The 16,488-nt window shown below is 36.2% G+C and overlaps 1 protein-coding gene across 6 annotated transcripts in view; it reads right to left on the reverse strand.

The window, feature by feature from the left end:
* The window catches only part of FOXP2 (forkhead box P2), a 403,188-nt gene that overhangs the window by 68,240 nt on the left and 318,460 nt on the right, over positions 1 to 16,488 (reverse strand). The gene's annotated exons all lie outside the window — the stretch shown is intronic.

A 16,488-nucleotide genomic window follows, 5' to 3' on the forward strand; every position in this document is an offset into this window, starting at 1 on the left:
GTAAAATTTAGTATTCCTTTAATGCTAGAAATACAAAAACAGAACAATTGTGATTTTGATGGAGCTCACAAAATTAGCCTAAATAATATTAATTTCAACAAAAGGGGAGCTGTCCTGATAAAAGACAACTCTCTAAGAAAGCAAAAATAAATATGAGAAGGAAGCTCCTTTCATGCTTTCATAGGCTCTCTCATAGATTGATGGATGATAATCATCTTAATTTCACTGCTCTCCAAAACAAAGAGCCAGAAAAGGCAGCAAAAGACACTAGCCCATTCATTCCAGGACCTGCACAATGCTAATTCCAACATTTAGCTGCATGGTTTTCTGCTTGATGTATCAGAGCTCAAAAGATGAAAGCAGAGAAGTAATTGCTCTCCTGGTTCTTATTCTTCGCTGACAACCCATAAATTTAATTTTACACACACATTCATTTACATTTTCAAGTATATGACATGATAATTGCAAGAATATAACACCTCCATTCCTGTAGATACAGCAACTAGCTGATTGACAAGTGTGGTGAATAGAGAGGAATGGTGGTTGAATTGCAGAATTTTTTTCTTCTGAAAATTACACTTAGAAGGGCTAACGGTAATAAGCATTTATGAAACAGTCTCACCATAAACATCTGCACATAAAATGAACAGCAGCACCTCAGCTATTACAGTCTTTCAGCTCTTTGCGCTTCACATTGAACTCTACTATTGAAATATTACAATTACTAACACTGAATCTACTGAAGCACAAATGTATAAAAAAGCACCTATCCCCAACATTTACTATATTCATTGGACATACTGATTATTTCAGTCAGTCATATCACTGCTAAACTATAAAATATTTGGCTTGCCTTAATGTAACTAATTATATCTTAAGGACTTTAAATATTCTTCCTGCCTAACGAAATGCACAGTGTTTTGGGGCCCCACAGAGAAGACATGCATCACTGAAGAACATGCTAGTCACTAGTTATTTTTAAGTGCTTCTTGAAAAAGAGTTATACCCTTCAAAAATCTCCTGCAGGAGTGTACACTACTTTGGCTTTCTAGCTCACCATGGAGAAGGCTACAAACTGACTTGCTTTTCTTTGGCTCCAAAGTTCAAGAATGGAACAAAGCGCTCTAAATTGGATCCTGATGAGAAAACATCACCAACTTCTCAGAAGAATTTCAGATCATTAAGATGCTCTCACTGCACTTGGAGTCGCTGATGAGGCTCTCTAACTGACAGAGGTCAACTTCAATGGAAGCAGGCAGGAAGAAAAGGGAAAACTGAGGTAGATTTACTGAGAGCTTTGTACCAAAGGCTTAGCAATTACTTTGTGTGAATACCCTAGCTAATAAGTACAGATCAAAGATTTGTTCAGGTCTGCCAGCTTGTATGCTGTTTAACATGCAGCACTATTAGGATAAACAACACCAAGAGAAAGCACCATGGCCACAGAACTGCAATATTCCAAACAACACACTCACACTCTGTGGAAGTCATTATTTGGGCTCAGAGAAAAAAATAAAAAATAAGTGTAGAGAGAAACCCTGAGTGCTCCTTATCATACAATCCCGTATTGGGCACATTTATGTAAGACAGCTGCATTATTGAACAGTTCAAATAAATACCTGCAACACCAAACCCAGTGTTACAAATATTTCAGGTCACAGACCTTCAACAATAAGAATTTTTACAAAATTAAAAATGTAAAGGCTAAATGCATCAAAACCAAGCAATAACCTTCCCCAATTTTTTTTAACAAAATTCTTCATGCTTTTACTAAAATGTAGCATCTCGGGAAATGTTTCTTCAAAATTATGTAGGCTTGGTATTAATAAAAGATACATTTCTACTTCAAGTATCTTTTCCAAGTTTTATTGTACTGTGGAATAATTTTTGGCACACATTGATTATATACATCAGGGACATAGAAACATAAGGTTAGCTTTTTATGCTGAGATGGGCAGGTATCAGATACACTTAGGCGCATCTTCTCTGATGTACTGTAGCAGGGAATTTGTTCCTAAGTTTTAGGTCCCTACTAACCCCTGCAGCAGAATATCTGGGGAAGCAGAGCAGCAGAGAGGAGCTGCCTAGGGGCAGTGCTGCCTTCCAGGAGCACAGGAGAAAGCCCAACCCTTTGCAGGGCAAGGTGGTAACTACCTGGAGTTTTCTAGCACCCTTTAAAGAGCATCACTGGGTGAGGATGGGGCAGAAATACTCCAAAGAGCCTAAATAACCTTCCTTTGCTCCCCAAACCCATTACCAGAATAAGAATTTGCCCAAATGTGACCTCTTTCATAGCACTGCTTTTGTTTCAATGGTTTCAGACTGTAACTATCTTATTATGGCTGTCTTCCAACATGATCTATGGGAAAAGAAACTCTTTACTTTCCACCAGATATCATCCTCCTGCATGGGGCAGCTAAATTTGGACTCTATTTAGCATTCAGTAACTGCAATGTATTTTTATAGATAAATGTTCGCTCAGTATTTCTGAATATTGATTTAAGATGCAGTAGGGAACAATGGTTATCTCAAACCACATTTTATAATGTATTATATTCAGGAAAGGGAATTTCATGCATGACCATCTGAAGCACAACATATTCCACACCATTTAGAACTATCTCAGGTTCTCTTTTCATATTAATCACTTCTACTTAATTTAAAATTTACCAGACACCTCACCACTGAGAAATATTCCAGTTCAAATATTTGACTTGAGTTGCTCATCTTTTGTTTAATGACCAACTTTTTATATGGATATAAAACAGTGTTTAAAATGTAGTTTTGTTCCCTCTTTCTGAATAGACCTCCACTATTATTTTTTACCAACTAGTTTCATTGAAAGGTTTCCAGCATTACAGGTAATGTAAAGTCCATTAGGTCAGGCTCTTCATAGCATGACATGCAGTAAATTACAAGTGCTTCAAGCAGCTCAGTGAATTACAGTTCATCACTTTGAAAGGTTCCCACTACAAGACTACAGATATCAGATCTGGCAGTTAGGATCCAATTAACACTTTGGTCAGAATAATCAGATTGCGTGTGTAAGACTTGTATAATTCGTTTATTGCTTCCATGCATCTTCTGTCTGTAGGTAAATTTGTTGCTGTTATTTCAAAGCATGGAATCAGTATTTCACTTGCCTTTAGGTTATATTGCAAGTCCTTTTGCAGTGCAGTGATGAACTCTCCCTGTTCCACCAATTTAGATCACTTGTCCCATAGATATTACTGCTTGAGAAATGGTTTGTTTCTGGTAGTTTTGTTTTGTATTCTTACCATGTCATTATCTGTCTAGAAAAAAAATTGCTAGCAATTTTTACTAAACACATTTTATTTAGTGTAACAGAGACAGTTTTCTCCAGCACGATCACTGTGAATCTCACAGAACACCCAGATAACTGTAAATGACATATGCATTGACATTTACATGTGTACTGTCATGCAAAACCATTTCTTGCTACACTGAATATAATACTATAGCTGAATGTAAAAAAAAACATTCTGATTTTGTGATATCATTTTCCAAGCCATGGTCAGTGTACATAAAGGTTCTTCAGGATAAACCTTATCAGTACAGAGTAATGGATTTCAAATTCTATGTTGTTACCTAGTGCTTTACAGCAAATTGCACTTTCAAGTCTTAGAGGCAGTGAGAATCCTTGGGAAGAAGTGAACTTGCCCAAGGTATCCCACTTTTTCCACAGAGAAGCAGTAATGAACAGACACACAAATGCTGAAAGTTTCAAACACAGAAACCTATAAACTTGAGGAGCAAAAAAGTCAAAGGCTACTGACACCCCTCCATGTTGTGTTGAAAACAATTTGCCTTTTTCCCTCTGCCATACAAACATGTATGAAAGGTAAGGTTTGAAAGGTAACAGTTGATTCATGTGTACAGTACAATGTCTACTTCAGCTCTTCGTTGATGCATGCATTTCAAATGCTACAGTAACAAGAATTAAACCAGAAATTTTAACTTGTCTCCCAGATTAAAAGTGTTTCAAGAACAAACATTACGTAAAGTTTTATGGACTTGAAATGTGAGTAATGGGGTATGAAGTTCTAGGGCAACAATACCTGTTTGCCTAAGGTCAATGACACCCACCTGATGTCTGAAACTATTCGAAGGCCAGTAATACTTCAAGTTTCAGTCCAGTTTCTAATGAGCTACAATACACGTGAAAAATTACCATCACAATTAACTACAAGACCTACAGAAAGCCCAAGGACTATATGGCTTATCAACCAAATTAGTTTTCTAAAAGTATTGTACTATTTGTGTTTCAGGAACCCCCAATCCATCTGCACCGTTTCCCTCTCAGAAGACTATGCCAGCAAGTATGCAGACTGCTTGTAGCCAGGCAAACCACAGCCCGTAACTTTAACAGTACAAATTAGGAGGAGTGTCTATATAGTATTTATACAGTTAAGAGAGAGAGAAGCTCTTTTAGATGGCAATTCAGAATGAATAAATTGAGCTCTGTTCTGAATTTGGAATTGTTCTGTGTGAGAGCTTTCTCTCCATGAATCACACAAGGAACCTCCCGATGTGGGCATGTTACAACATTTGGTGATGAGAAGACTTCCTTTCCTTTAGAGTGCAGAACAAAACAGCAGTGCATGAGTGAACCCCACAGAAGTGAAGAAGAAAAGAACCAGCCAGGTGTAGCCACTTGGAGCCACTGAAACTATTCTGAAAATGGAATGTCTTGTATGCTTTCAAACCAGAACTTCAACACCTACAGATGGTCCTTATATACATCAAAAGGTAGAAATTAAAATGTTTTATTAATCTTACATAACAATTTGAAAAAAATCAGTATACTGTTCTCATGATGGGATTATTTTACTGTTGCTATGTTTCAATTGTCTGTGGGTACAAGACAGCCTTAGAAAATTTCAGCAAACTGCTGACCTTGGGTGACCTTGTTTTCTACTAGTTTAAAAAAATTCCAGTAGCACATTGTATTTTAAAGCAATTTAATTTGATACTTTAATTTTCCAACAAAATCCATCCAAACAAATTTAAATACTTCTTCCCTACATGCCTGAATCAAACGCCATCCCAATAAACTCAATTACCATGTCCTTAAAATTTTCTGCATTTGCATTTTGTTTGTGCTGTAAAATGTGCACAGGCTGAAGGCTCTCATCTGTATTTCTAGATCTTCACTAAGTGGATAATTGTTCCAATCCCCTCTAAGAGTTTCTGCTTTAAGGGGAAGTAGAGACTAGCCAAGGTAAGTATCTTTCCCAGCTCACCACAACTCTTTTGCCATTTTCCAGCTTGAAGTTCCAGAGTGTGAAACTTGTAGATACAAAATGGTGGCAACCCCACTTCCCCCAAAAAAGTCTTCAAATAGTAAACAGAAACCCAGACACAATCAGACAATAATTCAGCTCAACTACATCTTGAATATTTGAAATATTGACTTGAAATGTGTTCCTGTCTTTTCAGCAACCAGCAAGGGAACTAAAATGAAGAATTGTACCCGGTGCAAAAATGGGAGAATGAATAAGGGTCTCTTTTAAAAATACAGAGATTGCTACTATTAGAACATACATGATCAGCATCTATGCACTATGATTTTCAAAGCCACCCAATCCCCAAGCCACAGTCCAGCTGAAGGATATACGTGTAATTACCAGACATTCACATCTATGTAGTTTGATGCTTTTCTGTGCAGTGAGGCACTCTTATGGCTTAGTCTTCTGAACCTTTTCCCTGAGTTTAAAATTATGGAAAAGGCAGTGCAATTTTCACTTGTATGTTGCTCAGAAAACCTGGCTCCCCATCAATGGGAGGAGCCAGGGCTTTCTCCAGCTGCTGTGTATGACCATGTAAGCTCTGTCTACATTGCTATACGCCTAAATGTGCACAATAGCTAGCCTATGTTCTGTGCCTAATCTTGGGATCAATTAGATATTAAGAAATATTTATTAAAAATGAACAGTTGAAAACATGATTTACTCCTTTCCCTCCCCTCCCCCATCCCCATTTTTCAAGCAACATATAGCTATCACCAACATAAAATAAAGATAACTTTATATGGGTCCAAATGGCAGACAAAAATTTTTATCTCCAGATCACATAAACATACTCTATGCATAAACTGTGGCCAGCATGTGGGTTAGGGAGCTATTCTTTCTTGTAACCCTTGCACACAAGATGTAAAAACCCCAGTTAAGTGCTCTTTCAGATAGAATGGTTAAGACTACCTGGATCACAATGGTTTGGGTATCACTGCCACCTTGCCCAAGACCCGCACAACATATCCAAAATTTCCATTCCAAATCCTGCCCCTTCTCCTTTGGATCTTGGCAGCCATAGCAAAGGCACTTCTGCTGCAGGTGCAGGAGATTGAAAATAGAATATCCAGGCATATCAGTAGCATATCTTATGGATGTTATTGAGACAGAGATAAAAGAAACATTTTTTGATCTCAGCCAAAGTATCCTTTAATAGGACAGTTCTCCATTTACCCTGTCAAGGCTGACAAGTACTCTGTAGCTTTATGTACATTCACCAGGAATGCATGGGGATTAACTGGTGTTAGTTGCTCCTACCTCTGGGTAAAATGGATGGAACTCAGTCAAATTTAAGCAATAAAAACTATCATTTGGCCCAAAGAGCACCTGACATGTGGACAATTCTCAGGCTTTCAAGAAGTGTTGAGATTAATCCAATTCACCTATTTCCCTGTCTGGTGGTTGAATAAAATCCGTTATCTGTTCATTTTTAGGCTCTTTTGATCAGTTTGTGATAAAAGGGGGCCATACCAGCAATCATGGAAGGCAGGTCTGTAACCCAACCATCTGCTTCTTGGAGAAGATGAAGCAAGCTGCTTTTGAGCTCTTCTCTACAAGAAAATTAATTTTGTGTACTGTGAGACAGTGAATGGGTAAAGCTGGCTATAAAAAGAGTAAGGAGATGATGCAGTCACTGACTCATTTCTATTACTATTAGTGTTCACCACTGGACAGCCACAGATTAGAACAGCACAAGACAACAGAAACAGTGACCATCACTGTCAAGAGATGTCAGAACTAGGGCAAGAAAACACTCATCAGGCCAGGAACTGCTGGGTATTTTTTCACATTTACGTGAACTTTTCTATATGTGACCTTTCTATAGCAATTTGAAAAGAGCTTTCATTAATTAAAACTCTTAAAACAGTGCAGTGCAGTTTAGAATAATTTTTCAGTAGTTATTGTTTATATGTCTTTCGAGTGTATAATGACATGTTTTTTTGATATGAGGAAAATAGATTAACAAATCTTTAGTGAATTAATATATGCACTTCACACTTCTGTAAGAAACAGTCCCAGTAAAAAGCACGTACAAGATTTTTTAGAAGGAAAATAAATTACCCAATGTATAATATTTGGTGTAGGATATGGGGTTTGGTGTGTTTTTGTTTGTTGGTTAGGTTTTGGGGTTTTTTTTCATTATATGGAGGTATTTCACAAAAATGCTCTCAAAAGGTTTGGAGAAAATATGGAGAGAAGACATCCATATGAACATACACTAGAAGGAGAGCCAGTGGAGAACTAACATAATTCTTAGTTTTTATCTGATAAACAGCAGTCATACAACAGCTCTGATTCTACCAATATGTTTAATGAAGTCAAAATGTCCTAACTGTTTTCTGGCTGAAACAAACATTTTAAAATAATTACTCCTGCTAAGAGATGGAGTGCACCCAAAGTCTCTACAAAAGGCCTCATGCTTCCTATGCTAACCAGGTTCAGGAAAGTATAAAAGTACCTGGAAGCCACCCCAGTTTAAATTACTCAAGTTGAAAAATCTCAAAATTGGCAAGGATCGCAGTTCTGATGTCTGTATACACAAGTACTGGGATACACATAACCATCTACTACTCATTTCCTTGCAGCAAAATGTGCTTTGCATAGGCACAGGCATTTGCAGTGGCACATGAAAGTAACTTGCTTTAATGTTCTAGCCAGCTAGAAACCACTGCAGCATTTCATGGTCTTGTGATATGTTATATGAATAAGAGGGTTTTAAATTTTCCCGTTCTATTGAAAGTACAACCATATGCATATACAGAGTAGACATTTTTGGATGCCTGATTTTGTTTTGCTACCTGTCTTGCTGTTTCATCATACAAACACACCTATTTGTATACCAAATGCAGTGTTTCAGGACTGTGGTCAGATTTGCCCTGGTGTGCAAAGACATGGTTATTAGCATGAGTACCTTTTAGTCTTTTCAGAAATAATTAATATAAAAAGTGAATAACAGAATAAAATATCAATATTTCGGTTGACTTTAATTAGGAAATTTCCTAAGTGTCATCTAATAGAGACAAATGGTTACGGAGATCAAAAGTACTGAAGGACAGAAATGAGATCCAGTGGAAAACATGAACTGTAACAGATGAGTTTATCGTGGCAAAAGCTCCCTCTCTTTGTCTCAGATGAATACACACAGGTATCACATCAGGAATCTGTTAGACATGTGAGCCTGAAAAGTACCTCATTAGAATATTAACATTAAAAATTTAATTTCAGTATGTACCAGTGACTTGGGCCAGTTTTGTATGATAACATTTTAAGCATCTTACTGATATGTCTGCTTGCCCTGGGCACTTCCTAAAGGCAACAGAAGACAATGTGAAAATCCATTGACTAGTCCCATCCTTGTAAAACCAGCATTGTCTAAGCCTGTCTCTGTTTTCTACCACAGACACAGGTTAGACTGATTTTGCTTCTAACAAGAGTACCACAAGTTAAATGCTCTAGGTCAGGCAAGGTGAATTTGGACTTTTTGACAGTTCATTTGAAAAGCCACAGGGTTCCTGGGTGATAGCGGCAGAAAAACTGTCCTGTGCATCTTGTGCTGCTCTCAAGCAACAGAAAATTTACACTACTAATTCCAATAACACAGAGACATCCAGAAAATAATAAAAAAGCCCTGCAGATAAACTGAGGTAAATATAATTTCACAACATCTGTGAAGGAGAGACCTGAGAGCTGCCCATGGCTTCAGCAGTTGGTATTGTTTGAAAGTTTCTGCTATCCTGGTGCCTCCCACCAGGCATTTAGCCAGTTCCCAGCCCCACTCTCACAACACAGCTCAAAGCAGCAGTTTCTTCAATACGCTGCTCCTTTCCCCAGAAACACTTCCATCAGCAGTCTTGGGAGACTGCCAACGCACAGCATATATTTAAGTACTTTCCATTTACTGAAATGTCACCTCCTTCATTAGACACAGGTGAGTGTCTCTGTCCTTTCACTGACTTTCTATGTCACCTGCCAATATTTTGGGGTTTTTTCAAGACTATGAAAATACTTTATTTTGTTTTTTCAATTTGTTTGTAGTCTGCAGGTTTGGTGCCAAAATATGAAGTGCTACCTAGGGATGATGTGAATTTACAGGTTTCTTTAGAAATTATAGTGCTCTCTACCCCGTAGATATCTTAAAGATAAGATATCTTTAAACTGAAAGATGGGAGATTTAGATCTAGGAAGAAACTCTCTACTGTGAGGTGGTGAGGCACTGGAACAGGCTGTCCAGAGAGGTTGTGGATGCCCCAGCCTTGGAAGTGTTAAAGGTTGGATTGGAAGAGGCTTTGAGCAACCTGGTCTAATGGAAGGTGTCCTTGCCCATGGCAGGGTGGCTGGAACCAGATGATCTTTAAGGTTCCTTCAAACCCAAACCACTCTATGTTTCAGCCACTGCTTGGGCATGCACTGAAATGGACAATACAGCTGAAATCCTCCACACCTGTTACCTTGAATATGCATATCACCCATGAAAAGGCAATAAGTTTTGCAAACTACAAATACTACCGATAATTAACCAGAGTTTGTTTGCTTTAATAATTACAGGCAAATGATCTGTCTCTAAGGGGAGCCACATCTAGCACTGGAAAAGTATATGATATTCATGACTTAATGGAACACACAGCTGGCTATAGTCACATACAGTGAAATGACTGAAGGAGCAATAAAGATAGATCTTTACTGATACACCTGTTTAGAAACAACTTCCAAGAACAGATTTTTCATAGCATAGAAATTGGAACTAGAAAGACACAATTTCTGTAAAAGGTTTACTAAAATAGAACTAGGAAACATACATAATGTTTTTAGAAAAGTTTAGAACTTCTAATGCAAAAAGCATTAGAAATACTTTCTTTTATCACTTTATAACAATGTCTGATTTGTCAAAATAACAGTAAAAACTCTATAAATATCTGTTAAGGGATTATTCCAATAGCATGAAAAACTCTAGTGATGAAATGACACAGAATATAGAGCTGTCATCGTGCATTTGCATATAAAAGGCTGTTTAAAACTGACAGGCACATAAACAGAAAATACATGCTATAAAATTAGTCATTTTTAAGTATGGATCTTTAAATAAAACTGGCAGAGAACCTTCATTTAAGCTAAGTCATTCTCAAGAGGAATCATAAAAATGGTGCAGCACCTAGCAACATATTTTCTTCAGTCTTGTATACTGATAATAGTTTGATTATTTCACTGTTTGAACATATCTACATTAACCTACCTTAATTTTTTTTTATATTTCTTAATTCATTTTTGTTAAGGATTTCACTATGTGTTTATAAAAGTATTATTTATCTTTTAAAAAAAAGTTTAGAACCATGATTTACTAGATATTGGACTCTGCCTGTCAGAAAAAAAACATATACAGCACATTCAGGACTACTAAACAGAATGCATATTTTTAAAGTTCTTATGATGCAACATTTATAGGGAACTGAAGAGCTTTAATAGGCCTACAAGGGACAACGTTTTGAATTCACCATCCTTTCAGTCAAAAATAGTAGCAGCACATACCAAATCAAGCACTGTATGAAACAACACCCTAAGTCTGAATTAATGTAAACCACATAAAATTGCATATTGATAGGGAAAAAAAAAAAAAAAAAGCAATTCTGACAAGCAAATAAGAAAGAAGAAAATATTTTGACACTTCTTACACTGAAAATGTTGACTCCTTTGAAAAGACATAAAAGACAGAATACTGCATTTCATTTAAAGGCTGCGATGGCCAGGGCCATGTCCCACGTCCCCTTTTCCCAGTGGAAGAGGAGAACCTGGACAGGGCCTGAAACCACTGCTGGGACCTGCACTGAAGGGGCTCACTGATAAGGACTGATGGCTAACCAGCAGGCTCCAAAAAAATCAGTCTTTTCTCTCAACTGCTCCACTGTGGCTCAGCATTGGGCTGGCAAGTGCCAGCAACTCCATCAGCTTCAGGAGCAGCCTGACAGCTGGTTCTTCTCCCTGCTTTCAGGCTGACAGGGGAGGAATTCTACTCCCTTACTCCCTGTAACTCAGAGAGCAAACAGTGCCCCAAGATTGAGAAGCAGGCGGAAACATCTCGGTGTTGTTTTGAGAGCTATAAGCTTTTAAGTCCTTACTTCTTTTAAATATTTTCAAAACTTTTTTCATGAAAGTGCCTAGCATTTAACAAAGCAGTACTTTCTGAAGCTCTCTGAACACAGCATCCCTGAAAATTATAGATTTGGAAGAATTTATTTTTATTTGTCTCTCTGGACACAAAATCAATTAATAACAAAGCTTTGAACCTATGAAAATTCAGTAATACTTACATCATTGTGTAAATTTGAAATAAGTACAGAACCTTTTGCAACATTTGAGACACAGACCTCTGTTAAAAATATTTTCTGTACAAACTGCAATTTAACTCTCAATTTTTTTTAGTTTTAGAAACTACTCAGAGACTATCTTAATGGAAGACACTTATTCTAAGAAAAATAGATATAACTTCTTTGTTACACTATTTGGATCACTCACAGCAAAACCTCACAAACTGATGTTCATTAAATATACATACAGGCATAATTGTTGTAAGCACTGAATAGCAATCTAATTTGAATTTTATTTAAAAGAAATAAACTGAAGTAAAAGTATTTATTGATAAAAATTGTTATGCAAATTGCAGAACAAAAAAGACACTTTGGCAAGTGAACTACTCCATCTTTCTCTTCAAAAGCAGAATAAATGGGTTTGTTTCTGACAGACATTTCTCTAAAACATTTAAGAAAAATTTAAGAAAGAGGAATTCCACAACACCTCCTATTCCAGCTTTCTTACTGTGTTTATTTCCTAAAATTATCCAACATTTAACAGAAATCTCCTCTGCATCAATTAAAGCCAATTATTGTCTGTATACATGTACATACAATATAAAAATCTGTAAATGTTTTTCAAAGACGCAATTAATGATGGAAAAAATAATGTCATTTACTGAAAAAATACATATTTTGGAATGGAATGGCAGAAACATCACTTTCCACTACTACTCTCTTACTTCTTGCCATATTAGTTAAAACTTAACCAGTATTTACTTACACTGTATCTTACACACGTAAGAAAATACACATTTTTACCTGAACACCCAACCCACTCCTGAAATCATCAGTGATATAAACTCAGCACCAGCTTTGCCCTCAAGTTTGACAAGAACAACAATTGCCCCTAGAACTGCCCTCAGGACTGAGGGCTGTTTGAAGAGCTGGGCTTAGCAAAACCCAGACATATTAATTTAAATGCTGCATGACTCAGAATATTTTCCTTTTGGTAAAAGACATTAATACAGTTCACTTATATACAGTGTTTATAGCACTCCTAATGAAAGATCGGGTACCACCTTCTGTATTTTACCAGAGCTTCCACAGCTCTTCAAGTCTGCAAGACACTTACTTTAAATTAAAAGTGATAACTGAAAAAAATATTTTCCATCCAGAAGTGCAAGGACATTCAAAACTAGTGTTTCATAAACCAAGAGTTAAATATAACTAAGGTTTGCAGGTCCTATAACAAAGTTTTGCTGTTGCCCAAATAGGCAGAAAATCCAGTTCTGAAACATAAAACATGAGCATTGGCCAACAGCATGAAAAGCAACTTCTGCAATTCACAAGCAAATCTGAAGGGTTACAAATATTGCTTATGAGCAATTCAACTTTTGTTTTTTCACTTAAAATTTCTACAATGTGTTCTTATAAGAATAGTAGTGAAGGAAATTCAAAACCAAAAGTTTTGCTTTGAGGTGAAGCTGACTTTGACATTATACAGCCTTGAAAAACTAGTACTAACAATGTTTTTTTTAAAATGTAAGAATGTTTCAATTTCTTCAAAATCATACTTTTTGATACAAAATTAATGTAACAAAATTCAGAGCATTTTAGTACTGAAAAGTGACAATAAAAGATGTTATAAATGGAGTACTTAATGAAGCTGTAATGAAATATTCAATAGTGGATACATTTTATTACTACTGATAAGAAATTTCAGAATTTTTACTACACTTTTGCTTCTTTCAGTGGAATAGTTACTATTCCCAGCCATGGCAAACCCTCCTGAGGATAAAAATATAATTTTATCAATGTGGTAAAGAAACCTCAGGCTCATATTCTCTGAAGAGTTTTCTACGTTATGGGCATTCATACTCCATTTCAAGACAACAATGGCTAGAAGAAATATTTAAAGAGAGGAAGAGTAGAAATGTGAATGGTTGGCTCAACTGAAAAACCATTTAAGGATTATGATAAAGTTAGTTATCTTTATTTTCTCTACAAACTTTATGAACCCTATATAAATATCAAACGGTAGCAACAAACACAAAGAAATTAGAGCAGGATTTACACAGACAGTGCACTCAGATAATAGAAGAGAGGACATGCTGTTGGCATCTTCTTGTTTATAGAGTTGCTGAAAAGGTTTAAGCTAACTGTTTTTCTTTGGGAAGGAGAAAAGCTTTAGGAGCTTTTAAAAAATGTATATACACATCTATCTGTCTCTCTATCTGTTTCTAGTCAGTAGTGATGACCCAGTCATTACTGGGAGTTTCTGAATGGCAAATTCATTAAAGTGGTAAAAGACACACTCTTGCTAAATTTTGCCCAGTGTAAGATGTCCTAAAGCAATTTCTTAAATGAATGAGTTTTAAAGAAAACCGCAGTGTCAATTGTTGCATAACGTCAAACCCAATCTTCCAATTTAGGATGCAAAGGCACTGAGAAATTAACATTTCTCAGTTATATTCTCCCCACTGCTTTGCAGGTAACAGAACAGTGGGTGCTTTGCAGTGTGGTTTCTGGAAATGAATCTGGTGGGAGAAGTGAGTGCACAGATCTTTGGAAAAAAATCTGCACAACCCTCAACTCAGTCCAACCATCTAGACTTCAGTGTCCATGGAACATTAAAAGGAAGGAGATTTTACATCGAATAAAATCTATATATGCAGTAACATATACTGTGGGAATGGATTTAGTTCATTAATGTCTAACATTTCTTTGTCTTTTATGCATTGAGGATGTAAAGACAATTATGAAGGACCACAAGAATAATAAAATATTTATAATGGCAGCACCGTGGCTTGTTACTTCAGTATCTCTACAAAGTCCTCAGATTTTTTACCATGCAACACAAATGCCTCATGTGCTAGGGTACGCTTTTGGAAGCATGATAGGGTAACACAGAAAAGAAACTGAAATTCCTAGAAGTTAGTATCACGAAGGAAGTACATAATGTTATATCTACTTGGCCAAAAGGATTAGCAGGCTGGATTTGTGAGCATCTGGCTTTTTAATATCTTAAACCACTTTATAGCAAGCTTTGTATATTGTGTAACTTCCCAGTATGCTCCACCACACCTTCTGTAACATGATTTTCACAAAATCCTTTATACTGTATTTTAAAGTCTTCACATAACATACTGAAGTGTTAAATGATGAGGTATATCTAAGCCCCAATATGGCAGTTAAAAATACATTTTATTTATATATGCATATTTTACATATTATTTATATACACACCAAATGCCAAACATGCTACATATTCTAGTAAAAAAATCCCAAAGTTTGAAATATATAAACACATTCTTTTAAATTTTATCTGTCTCCCCTATTCAAAGAGAATGGGAAGAGCTACATAAATAATAAAAATAGGAAATAAACCACACTCTAACTATCCAATATCAAGGGAATACGGTTTTAACAAGATCTATGGAATCACATTATCATTCTATTAATTCAATAATCTTGATGTTGTTACAAGACTGAGACAGTTATCAAAGCAGGGGATCATTCTTGTATGTAAGGATCACATCACTTAATGGGACAGAGGTGTCACATAAACTACAGTGTCAAAAAGATAACAAATACAGGACTGAGCTTGTAGAGGCAATGAATTTATGCTGGCATACATGTCTCCAGCAAATTAATTGGTATTTGATAAGCAGGTAGATAAGACTGAATTTGAAACTGCTATCATTAGAATGCTGATTTTGTGAAATTCCTCACAAACTGAGCTTTTATTTTATATTCAAAGACATTCAAAATTTGTACATACTTCCTATTGACAGTGGTTGTAAAGTTCTTTCATTAACTCAGCTTTGCAATGACAAATGTAAGAACACCTTCACTTCTTTTGAAATTAAATTAATATTTATGGTAATTATTACAAAACAACTTTACCTTTGAGGACATTGGACCTCCAGGTTTGCATAGATTTCAACTAAACTCTTTCCTCAAAGAAACTTTAGGAATTATTCTTCATGATTCAGTACATTCTTCCTTAGTCACTGGTAGCCAAGCCAACATTTTTTACACCTTTTTTTCATTCATACAGTTTTAGTCAAAAAGAATATATTCTAGGCATGACATTTCTTTTACTACTTGATTTCTGTGTGCAGCTGATAACAGTGCCCACTCCCACCTACATGGCACACTGAAGTTTGAGACAATTCAAGAACTCAAGATAACAAACTGGTTTCAGTACAAGTACTTCTACTCTCACAGCTTCCAGAGTCTGCTATATATGATTTAGTCTCACTTTTATTATGGAGATATTAACATAAAGACATATTTGCTAGAAGATCTGAATTCTAATGACTTTTTAAGCTGACTACAGGTTTGCAGGTAAAACACCAAGACAGTCCAGTATCATCTTTGCATGACATGTCTGTAAGACGCATGGAGGAAGTTCCACTTTTGCTGGTTTTAGACTTAACTGCTCCATAGGTGCTGCCTTTCATTTCATACAGTTCATGAACAGATCCTATGAAACTACAGGAGGAGAACAGGCTCTGTTTGAACAATCATGTTTTTAGCTAGCCGAGGTCATTAAGAAGGTACTATTGTACCTACAGGGCTACAATGCAACTGTTTACATGTAAATAAAGCCTAGGAATTCTAGGTATGATGTTACATGTATGTTTAGGTGTATGAACAAACAGATGATGGAGGGTTGGCATGGTGATTTAACAGACCAAGGATGTTACTTTATTCAGAAATGGTGAATTCAGACAAAGGCCAACTCAGGACTAAATATGGAATATCTAAGTCCAGATATCTTTTGTAAGTTTCTACCAAATGCCAGCTCCTTCAGGCTATCAGCATACAGGGCAGGATTTTCTGAACGAGTAACTCTATTTTCCACTGTATATCTCACCATTACAACA

This window comes from Lichenostomus cassidix, chromosome 1Aa (genome assembly GCF_008360975.1).
Source record: "Lichenostomus cassidix isolate B80296 chromosome 1Aa, HeHo_3.0, whole genome shotgun sequence".
Classification (NCBI taxonomy): domain Eukaryota; kingdom Metazoa; phylum Chordata; class Aves; order Passeriformes; family Meliphagidae; genus Lichenostomus; species Lichenostomus cassidix.